Genomic DNA, 12500 nt, shown 5'->3' with positions numbered 1-12500 from the left:
AGTTATATCACACACACACACACACACACACACACACACACACACACACACACACACACACACACACACACACACACACACACACACACACACACGCATATATATATATATATATATATGTGTGTGTGTGTGTGTGTGTGTGTGTGTGTGTGTGCGTGTGTGTGTGTGTGTGTGTGTGTGTGTGTGTATGTATACATATATATATACATATACGTATATATATGTATACATATATATGTATATATATGTATATATATACACAGAGAGAGAGAGAAAAAGAAAGAGAGCGAGAGAGAGGGAGAGAGAGAGAGAGAGAGAGAGAGAGAGAGAGAGAGAGAGAGAGAGAGAGAGAGAGAGAGAGAGAGAGAGAGAGAGAGAGAGAGAGAGAGAGTTCTAAGCCGTTCGTAAAATACTGTGAAATGAACATTAATTTATGTAATAGCATAAAATCCTGTTTAAGAAATATCAAATCCTATCTTAAGATCATCATATAAAACATTATATGGAGCTTCTATTTTCTTTCTTTTCTTAGCGAGAAATATTTCCTTATGTTTATGACTCATCAGGTTAATTGTCCCTTATCTGGTAAAACAAATTAATAAAACGACTATTTTTACACGTCTACATATTCATATACATACATACATATATACGTACGTACATTTATATTCACATACGTATATATGAATGCGTGTGTGTGTGTGTGTGTGTGTGTGTGTGTGTGTGTGTGTGTGTGTGTGTGTGTGTGTGTGTGTGTGTGTGTGTGTGTGTGTGTGTGTTTGTGTGTGTGTGTGTGTGTATACGTATATATATCATTAGAAGTGAGGAGGTGATGTAAAGAAAGAACATATGCAAATGCACACACACTCGCAAGAACGGCTTTGACTCATACTCGCTTACCTCCCGAGTACTTAACCCAAAAACCCAAAATTCTTATCAGTATTAGTTTCAATTTCCCTAATATTCTCTATCCTGTTCCGCATTATCTTTTTCTTTTTTCTGTTTCTTAGCTTTTTTGTCTCTTCCTCCTTTTATTTCTTCTTATTTTCTCTCTTTCTCCTCTTCTTTCTCAGGGGATAATTGGCCTAAGGCTAATAACTGCTATTTTACGTAGCTGTTTATGGAAGTTCTTATTTTTTATCATGGACACGTACTTCGTGCAATTGTGTAAATAAGTGCATGTTTCCTTGATGGGTATGTGTGTATCTTTATGTGTGTCTGGGTATTCATCTGTGACCGTGTACGTGCTTCTTCTGATCTTTGTTCTCTCTCTCTCTCTCTCATTCTCTGTGTCTATGTTTGTCTATTCATCAGTCTTTCATTGATTTCCTTTTATCTCTCTGTCTGTTTATCTGTCTCTCACTCACTCTCTCTCTCTCTCTCTCTCTCTCTCTCTCTCTCTCTCTCTCTCTCTCTCTCTCTCTCTCTCTCTCTCTCTCTCTCTCTCTCTCTCTCTTTGTGTGTCGGTCTATTTATCTATCTATCTCAGAGTCGTAGCGATCGGACGTGTTTTTACAGCTCAGGGGCTTCCCCGGCGCCTCCTCCGGCAGCGAGCTCGAGCTCTTTTCCCCAGAGTCAACGGGGACCCTTGGCCCAAGGCAACGGGCCCCACGGCAACGCGGGTCAAAGCTACCCCTCCCCATGATGATGGGCATCCCCTCGCTAGCCGAGGTCAAGGCTGCCCTTCCGCTCAGGGCTTTTAACAATCCTGACATCCCTTCCAAACATTGCAATGAAAACAGTGCATCCACTGATAACAGTGATTACAAAAAAAAAAAAAAAAAAAAAAAAAAAAAAAAAAGTGCATCAAATAGGCAGCATAATAATAGTGCAGAACACCATCTCTTGCTTTATCGCAACAAAGAGAGCATGGGCAAGGATGGTCTTGTGCGACAATTTAAAGAAGTTTTACAGCCCTGAAGAAGGCTCATAGCATTATTTTAGACTTATCGGACTCTAGAAAACCAAAGAACGTGACACGTGACATTAAATGGATGATAATGGTCATCGTGCATACAACGACTGATCAGCGTTTGAATAATAACAATTTAGTGCTCGCAACGACAACAGCAAACATTCCAACCGCAGATTAGTCACTACCAAAAATATCCACGTCCTTTGTGATTTTTTTTTCCGCAAACCAAGTCATCAGGGCACCCAGACACATAACGAACCACCTATGATCAATCAAGATATCATCGAAAACATGATAGACTTGCTGATTGGAATGTTCTGTGACCAGCTGTCTACCATCAGTAAATTGATTGACCAAGGTGTGATGCCTAACCAGAACAAGAATGCGGAGAGGAAGCATCGCTCACAGCAGTTTCACCCCCTCCCTCCAAACCTCGTCCTCTCTCCCCTCCCTTGCCCACGACCAGTCCTCCTACCAACCCTTCCCTTTCGCATCCCCTCCCCCTGTGAGAACGTCTTATACCTCCATCCTGCAAAATCATGAACACTCCCGTAACCTTCCCCCCCATACAACCTCTACGCCTGTGCCCACCTCCCTAGCGAGCACCCCATCCCCACCCTCCCCTCTCTCTCACTAACACCACACATTTGAGAGACGTATGGGGACGTAGTGTGTATGGGAGAAGGATGATAGTGTAGAAAACAAGTGTAGGGAAAGGAGCGAAAGAGTGTAAATGTAGTGTATGTGTGTGGTGTATATGTTTGGTGCGAGAATATAAAGGTTGGTAAGCGTGATATGAGCCGAGGAGAGGCGTGTGAGTATACACAATTAAGCAGATGGTCACCTTGATTCAAATAAAGGAAAAACTATTACTGGAGCTAAGTTGCCATTCCCTGTAAGTAGTTATCTCATCAGCAATCGCACTGTTATTTTTCTTAAGTTCGGGCGTTGATAAAACTAAGCAGACATGAAACAGCTTATTCCAAAATAAAAGTTAAAGACAAAAATAGACCATAAAACAAACGATAAAAACACGCGGAAACATTAAAACACGAATAAAACAAAAATGAACGGTAGTACAAAAGGAACTTAAACATTAAAATACAAACGATGGAACATAAAGTACACTTAATAAAACAAACGATAAAACAATGCAATGAAGAGAATACAACATACACGATAAGAGAGAAAAGAAACGAACATAGAATAAAAAACCGAAGATGCTAAGACAATTAAGCTCCGGTCACTTAGGTCACTTGGCCGAACAAACACCTTGCAAATGATCTTCCCATTTTAAGAACAATCCCCACGACCACTTCGCTTTGACAGGGAAAGCCCATTCCGGGGTTCCTCAGACTGTCAGCGAGGCAGACCGCTAGCAAAATCCCCCCTCCTGCTGACCTTGCTTCCCTCGTCACCTTGTAGGCGGGGGAAATGGACTAGTAATGGTTCTTTTAATGAAACAAATTGTAAACTCTAAATGTTATTCAATCTCGGTATATGCAATAAAATGCTTTTTAAAAATCATAGGCTTAAAGTAATTAATTTAAAATATTAATTGGCTGATAAAATGCTAAAAGATCGAATACACATAAATACTCTTGATACAAGATTTAAATGAAATAAATAGATATGTAAAACGTAAAATCAAAATGATTAAGCTTGAAGTGATCGTTAATATATATATATATATATATATATATACATGTATATATATAAATCCTAAATGTAAATAGAAATGTTCTTTGGTGCTTTGAGGATTAATGTTTGATAAAACAATATAAAATAAAATAATCTGACAAAAAAACAAAACAAAAATGATTTGGCAGCAGTCATCGTAGCATGGCGTGTGTGCGGGCATCCTCCTCACTTGCGAGATAAACACAGTTTTCTCGGGGCCTGGAGTTGATGTTGCCGGCCGGATGTGTCACATTACAGAAAAGGGTCGCGTGGGAAGGCTCCGACGTAAAAAATCTGCCTCCACAACCCCCATTGAAAAAACAAGGCAAAATGACACCACGCAAGGCGCCACCAGGTGGAAGTGTTGCCACCTTTGGTTCGCTTATAATTCCTTTATCCGTGACTGTGGGAGAGTGCGAAGTGAGAGGAGATTTTGATATACTGTATTACCTCCTGGGGTGATTGACGTAAGATCGGCGAAGTCGATCACTACAGATGACGCAATTCATCAGCAGGTTCCTGGAGTCCCTGTCCCTTCTCCTACCCCACAAGTGCCCACGGTCTTTGTCAACATCGCAGAACGACCAGTAGCTCAACAAACAAACAAACGAGCAAGACAAGGAAGATTTCGTCACCGTCACCTCCAGAAAAGGGAGAAGAAAAGCACGCGAGGAGCGCCAAACATCCAAACCACTACAAGGTGCAGAACGTCCCCAGGTAGTGTACTTATACATCACAATTTGTCACCCTGACACAGAGGAAGAAGAGATAGAATACCTTTTTGCCCAAGAGTTTGAAAATACAGTAAATGCTAAAGCATATAAGACAAACATGATACATCAATTTCATTCTAGTTTCACAATAACAATCAGAAACAAAGATATACTCTCAGAACTCTTCACAAATTCAGATGTTTTCCCTAAAAATGTAAAAGTATTTTTGAACAAAAACAAGTACAAAAACGCCTAGCTTGTTTGGCGCCGTCACACAGTTAGCAAGCCCAAAGTTCACATCCTGCTATGCAAAATAGAACATAACAATGCGCAATCTCTCATTAGTCACTTTGAAGAAATTGAAATGATGATCACGGAAATATCGACATCCTTTTCATTAGTGAAACATGGCTTTATGAAGAAATGTCAAGTAATTTTATTAACATTCAAATTTTTTGTGTTAATAGATGTGATGCAGGGCAACCCTTAAATTAAATGAAATCTCCACTACAGATGTAAATAATACAGCTGTAGAGGACATTTGGGTAACTGTACAAAGTAGTATATATCCCTCCTCCATTATTGGTACAATCTATAGACACCATCATACTACAGAAGATATTTTTTTTAGAGAAATATCAATGAAAAGAAGACCTTTGTTTCATCTTGGGTGACTTAAACGATGACCTGAACAAATCAAATGCAAAGTTAGCTGGGACCATTAAGAAAAACAAATCAACACAGTTTAAAAATAAACCTACCAGGATCACAGAAAACACCTCATCCGTGCTAGACATCATAATATCAAACAGATCTGATCTCATTAACTATACTGACGTTATCCCTTGTCAAATTGCAGCCACGAACTATTAATTATGACAGTGAAAGAGGCTCAAGCGACAACCCGTCATAAAAAAATCCCCTGACCTGACAAATTACGACCAAAATCACTTTGTCAAAATATTAGTGCCAGCTAATTTTCAAATCAAGAGATGCAGAACAATTGAACAATTAAAGTCCTATAACTCTACTCCCAATGATATCTAAAGTGTTAGAAAAAATGTTGCAAATCAACTATCAACAATCTTAGAATCCAATCACCTTATTTCCGACACGCAACATGAGTTTAGAAGTAAGCTATCCACTCAAACAGCCTTATCAAAAATTACAAACAAAAAAATCATGATAACATAGATACGAATAAAAAAATCTACTCACTTTGTGTGATCTGTCAAAAGCATTTGATAGTGTCAGCCATGAAATCTTATTTAACAAAATGAAAATACCCAACAGACTCTTACAGAAGAAAAAATATATTTTGACAACGGCCTTAAAGTAAATCTTGATAAAACTCAATGCATATTTATAGGCAGTCGGTAAAACATAGCCAAAATCCCCATAAACACAATCATAGAATTTGAATATTAAACCAAGCAGACATGGACAACACTTACACCGATATACCTAAATCACATAATAAGCAAAGTCCCTAGTGAGACGAGAATTATTGTTGTACAAACCCTTGCACTCGGCATTATAAACTACTGTTCCAATATATGGGGCTGAACCAACTCAAATACACAACTTAACCGCAAGAGTGGCATTAGGCAACGTAAATAAACATAACCACATAACCCCCTATTTAAAAAAATAAATTGGTTAAAAGTTCAACAAGAAATGTCAATTTGATACATGTATACTCATTCATAAATTCATAAAGGGCGACTATTCTCATTGGTTAATACCTCCACAAACAATTGTTAACAAAACAGGCATTCAAACTAAACGGATTAACTCTCTGCACGTCAAAAGGTCATACACGGAAACAGGGTCAAGGCAAATGCGAATCCGAGATTTGAAACAACCAACAAAACCACAAAATATTAGAAACATATCCAACCTGATTACTTTCGAAAAAGAAAGTAAAGGACCACCTTTTAAATTGTCAATGACATCAGGCATTTTTCAGACTTTTACAAGTTGAATTTGATTCTTACATAATTCCTCCAAATGAACTTGCCGAAGATGGATTTCGGCTTCTTGATGTAGATAACCGAACTGTCCTCCCTATAATACTATAATAATTCGAGTATTAAATGCAAAGCCAAACCATGTACCTCTATTTCACACACACACGCACACACGCGCACACGCGCACACACACACACACACACACACACACACACTCACACACACACACACATACACACGCGCACACGCGCACACACACACACACACACACACTCACACACACACACACACACACACACACACACACACACACACACACACACACACACACACAATTATTCATAAATCTACCTATCTGGTGTTTACTAACCTTCAGTGCCAGTTTATTAGACCTTTAAGGCACATACCATGCGTTGCGATGCCTTTCCCACAAAATACAAGCCTTCTGTGAAGTATTACCGTTCGGGCAAGACTATTATCAGATAACGCAACAGTTCGATTAGATATCGCTACATTCTGCTATGACATTATGTTATCTGGCTTTCCAAATATCCTTTAGAAGCACTGGACATTATTATTATCTTAAAGAAATGTTAAAAGTGAAATTTCACAGAAATTATAACAATGGTAATAATAATAGTAACAACAAGGGTAATAGTAACAATAATGCTGATAATGATAATGAAAATAAAGGTGGTATTCCTCTCTCTCTCTCTCTCTCTCTCTCTCTCTCTCTCTCTCTCTCTCTCTCTCTCTCTCTCTCTCTCTCTCTCTCTCTCTCTCTCTCTCTCTCTCTTCCACCCTCATCCTTTTTACCTTTTGCCTGCCCTCTTGCTCTCCCTCTACCTTTCGCTATCCCGCTCTGCCCCCCCCCCCCCCCTATCTCACTTCCTAATATTCATTAAATTTGTTGTCTTATTGCTTATGGCTAGTGCGTTTGTTGTTATTATAGAGACGTGGCTAAACCGTCTATCTCGATTTGACGGCGGTAAAAGTCGCTTAAAGACCAAGATGAGGTCTCTTGGCCGAACAGGATTTCTACCGCCGTATATAGTCCGTTAAGGCCGTGCTGATTTCAGAGTAGCCAAACTGTCTATGCAGCCGTGATAAGTCTTATAAGGCTTATCGATAAGTCAGCGGAAGACAAGACTAGAGAGAATATTTGTATCATATTAAGGTCGTAATGTTAATCCCGTTCTAGTGCCTTGGTTTATTCAATTTCCCGAGAAAAAATATGTACAATGGACCGACTTACAAGTACTTTTGACAACATAACTATGCAAATAAACCAATATTCGTCAGTTAAACATAACAAGATAATATGTTTATCAAAGTACACATGTCAATAGTATTTATAATATGAGAAAGAAAGAAAAGAAACTTAGAAATTCGTGAATAGGCGATTTCCAGGGGATACTATGATATAATTACATTTCAGGGGCGACTACGATATTACTACACATTCATTCCTCCCCTCCAACTTTAAGCCCTACATCTGCCCCCTTTCACTTCCATCCTCTCCTTTCTTAAATTTCCCCGCCTACTTCGCTCTTTTCTCCACTTCCCTCCTTCTCCCATCCCCCCTTTTTATCTATGCTCCCTCTCCCTTCCCCCTTACCCAGTCCCTCTGTTTCCCTTGTTTTTCCGTCATCTTCCTTTTCCCCTTCCCCTCACTTTTTCCCTCCGCTCTCCTTCTTCTCGCCCTTTCTTTTTCCTTCCCAGTCTACCTTCCTTCTTAACTTTCCCCTCAGATAGCCGTGTAAATAATAAATGTGCAGAAACTGACGGTCTAACTATTTCAGTGCAGTGTACTTGCCTCGAAGAAAAAGAATGATGGTAGAAATGATGATGATACATAAGTGACTCCAAGTCAAAGCAGAGACTTCAAATCCGCAGTTAAATTGAATATGATTTCAGGCATTTTAATGTTAGTATAACGTCCGAATTGACGAAAGGACGGATGAATGAATCACTACCAGAATTATAATATAGATAAGAATTGATAGCGATAAAGATTTAAAAAAGAAGAAAAATATTATGTACTTTTGTATTGTTAACTGCATCAACAATAATGATAATGGACGATGGAGCTTCCACTGGGCGCTTCATAGAGGATGTGGTTGCTAATTCTGGTCTTAATGACTCCATTGTGACTTTTTCACAGGGGAACTACCACCATCACAAGCCCTGGCAGTTGATGGTGCATCTAGCCTTTCAGATGAAACTCCGGTTCTAGACAATTGCTCGGTTTTAAATTAAACCATCTAGGAAATTAGAGACACTTCTTAATTGATAACAGGTTCATTTTTGATAGATGTGAGGAAACTGTTGACAACATTCCGAACATCCAGCACCGAACTGATAAGGAGATGCATCAATAGTTCCTATACTTCAGTGGTTGTTGTAGGCTAATAATGCTGTTCTAGAAATTGTTAGTTAATGACGATCTGTGGGTAGTGGTCCTAACAAGATCTCCCCTGCCCCTGTCAGTCCTGTCAGCCTACTCACGACAAATAATGTTCTTAGAGATCTTTTTAGTGCGCTTTTGAACAAGTACCATACTGAAATGAGGTGTGATCTTAGAAGCAGACATTTAAGGTCTTCTTTCGGTGAACTTTTAGCTTATTGCTACAAAGGAACAAGCATTGTTGTAATGTTAAAGGCATAGTACCATTCTGGTTATAGGAACTTTTCAATTCTTAACCATATCTATGTACTTACGTTTCTGGTTTTATATTTATTATTATGCCTTCTGTATTTATATGTCCTCTCCTCGTGTACAGTCAGGACTCAGGCTGCTTATATTCTTCAGGTTTCCACTGATCTTTGACCCAGGGCGGGGGAGAACTGTTAAGTGACATCCCACAGTCTGCTATCTCCCTGGCATCTCACCGTCAGCCTTCCGGAATTTCCCCGCTTGCCAACGCTTATGATCATCTTCTTTGTTTCTTCATGTACATGTGTTTACTTATTTCTGTTTTAGTTTGATTTTATCTTTGGTTCATTTAAGTCACATCTGTTTTAGTTTACCCTTTCACCCCATACTCTCGTCGAAGTTTCACTTTTGTGTAAATTATTTCTCACTTTTGTGAGCTTAATATCATTATTGATTATCACTGATTTTTACTTTTTTTTTTTAACTTTTATTCTACTTAGGAAACTTTGATTTAATTTTAGGAAAGATCCATTTTCACGCATTATTTTACCTATTGTTCCTTTGTTTGTCTACTCCACTATACGCATGTATTTTTCTCTATTCTATTCATGATTTTATGCTTTTCTGGGTGTTTCTTTGCCTTTTTTAAGCAAATAACATTCGACATGGCTAATGACGTCATTAATTTTGTAAATGTAAGCCACGTTGAGCGGGGAAGATATCCATTCTCCTTGAAACCAGTTCGTTTTGCTGATTCAAAAAAAAAAAAATCTACTTATATTCTATTTTCTATGTATTTATTTGTTTTATTTCAGTTTTGATTTATCATTGTCCTTCTGTGTATTTGTTTTCTTATTCAACGAACGGTAGGATAATAGGCACATCTAGACGTCACATCATTCAGAAAAATGGTTAATTGTTCTTGGCTGTTTGTGTTGCTCATTACAATTACAAACCAGAGTTTTACAGATTTCATGTTAAATATAAAATATGTAGGTATTATTGATTCATAATGAATTTTTTTTCACTAGTTCACTGTTTCAATTATTTCATCAACAATAATGATGCAGAGGAATATATACAGGAAGTCTGAGGAATCAGTTTGACTGTGAACCCATTTAATTTAAAACAAATTTGGCTCTCGTATCCCTCCACAATAAAAGCAATAACAATTAATAGTTTAATGAACATAAACAAATTAAATAAATAAATCACGTACGGGTTTTCCTTCCTTTTGTTTTTATTTTCCTCTGGATATATTTCTCTTCTCCTTCCACGCTTTACGTACAGTCAGTTTTCTTTCATTTCATCTGAGGTTATCGTATTAATCGATCAGTAAATCCAAAATTCGAAAATTGTCTGTACTAGTGTGCGTAAGTTTTCACGTCCAGCGATCATTCTTTCTTAAGACGGGGAAGGGTGAATGACTGACTTTAAGGGGGGGGGGGGGGGGGAGAGAGGCAATGACTGACTGTATGCGACGTGTGCTTATGACATCATTCTATCTCAATTAATTTCCAACAATTTCCAACAGCAATTTGTCGATTCTCGGTTGATTTTTATTCGCCAATATGTCACTCTTCCATCCATCTTGGCTAGACTGTTAAGTGGGTCATTGCGTTGATTAAAGAACATGATAATAAAGAGATAAAGATACAGTAATTTAATAAAAAAGAAAAAAAAAACAATAAAAAAAAGTTATATTTATAAGGAACGCGGATACACCGGAAATGTACAGATAAGTAAAAATGCAAAAAACTAAAAAGTTTTAGTCATATTAGTTCGGAGAAATGGATACAGCGCAAGATAAAAGCAAATGATAACAACCTGCACGCTTAACACTCCACCAACGCAATTACACTGAAACAAGAGCAGTACAAACGTGCCCTGTACCGCCAGCGATAGTACAGGTCCCATATTGGAATGAAAAATATGAACATATACAGCTATACATGCGCATACATTCATATATATATATATATATATATATATATATATATATATATACGTATATATATACATTATATATATAAATACATATATATACATATATACATATATCCGTATACGCATACATACATACAATATATATACATATACATACATATATGTGTATATATGTATATATATATATATATATATATATATATATATGTGTGTATATATGTGTGTGTGTGTGTGTGTGTGTGTGTGTGTGTGTGTGTGTGTGTGTGTGTGTGTTCTCATATCATATATATATAGATAGATAGATAGATAGATAGATACAGAAAGATCGACAGACAAGTTTATATACAGACTATATATATACATATATATATGTATTATGTATACATATATCTCTATCTATCTGTCTAACTATTTATCTCTCTCTCTCTCTCTCTCTCTTTACATATATATATATATATATATACATATGTATACATACATACATACATACATACATATATACATACATATATGTAAATACATATATATACATATATATACATATATATATATATATATATACATATGCATGTATGTGTGTATACATACCTACATATATATATATATATGTATGAATATATATTTTTATATAGATACACACACACATACATTTATATACATATATATACATATATGTATATATACACGTGTATAGATACATATATTTATATAAATACATACATATATATGTATACATATATATATACATATATATATGCATATATACATAAAAAATGCATATAGATGGATAGGTAGATAGATAGACTGTATGCCGGCAGACAAGGACTCTCCTAAAATTCTTGTGTAATTCTAGTGTAGGCCTATATTTGCACGATATAACTACCCTGAAAACAAAGCCACTACACTTTATGGTATAAAAAAAAAAAAAAGTTATCTCACAAACAATTCTATAATTTCTGAAACATTTTAGTCGCAATAGAGTTCTCACCCACAGTGAACACCAGTCTAACTTACCCTAAGTTACAGTTAAGTTATTAGTATCTCTACGTTTAACAGACTTATCACACTTGTAACTTTTCCGTCAAGTTTTACGATTCCGAGTGAATCTGAGGCATTCTCGCAAGTCTTGATCTTGTGCTACGGAGGTTTATACAACTGCAATGTTTTATTTTGTTTTACTGAATTAGATATAAATTAATATAAACGCAAGTTAATATTCTGGAATATTTTTATTTTCAATTGACGGATGTTTGCTTACGTGGGCACTAAGTTTGCTGCCTTGGGAGTGTGATACAATCACTTTATTTCATAAGGAAAGTTCACACGAGGACGCAAACATTGACGGAAGTGTTAATGTTAAAGAGCCTTTTTGCCAAACATGAGTTTCAGTAGGAAATAATTGTGGTGAGCTGTGAGAGTTTAGGGAAGTAATGAACAACGCGAAAGTAATGTACAATGTAAACCTTTATCACTTCTCAGTAATAAAGGTTTACATGTTATAGTCTCCTCGCAAGTCGACGCCTGGTGTGCCCTTTGACTAACTTTTTGAAGATTTACATAGGATAATAGTAGACTGTATTTTTTTTCCTGATTACATTTGCCGCGATGGGGAACTTTA

The 12500-nt window shown here is 36.9% G+C and overlaps 1 protein-coding gene across 6 annotated transcripts in view; it reads right to left on the bottom strand.

Annotated features, from left to right (window-relative positions):
• The window catches only part of LOC125030804 (lactosylceramide 4-alpha-galactosyltransferase-like), a 26781-nt gene that overhangs the window by 9831 nt on the left and 4450 nt on the right, over nucleotides 1-12500 (bottom strand). Inside the window, exon 1 of one of the 6 annotated variants that reach the window (XM_047621109.1) lies at nucleotides 6650-6738. The exons of the other annotated variants lie outside the window; for them this stretch is intronic. The gene's annotated coding sequence lies outside the window, so the exon portion shown is untranslated. Of the gene's footprint in view, nucleotides 1-6649; nucleotides 6739-12500 lie in introns of those variants that run through there. 6 annotated transcript variants of the gene reach the window in all.

The sequence above is a fragment of the Penaeus chinensis genome, chromosome 11, assembly GCF_019202785.1.
Source record: "Penaeus chinensis breed Huanghai No. 1 chromosome 11, ASM1920278v2, whole genome shotgun sequence".
Taxonomy (NCBI): domain Eukaryota; kingdom Metazoa; phylum Arthropoda; class Malacostraca; order Decapoda; family Penaeidae; genus Penaeus; species Penaeus chinensis.
This window is presented reverse-complemented; position numbering and strand designations above follow the sequence as displayed.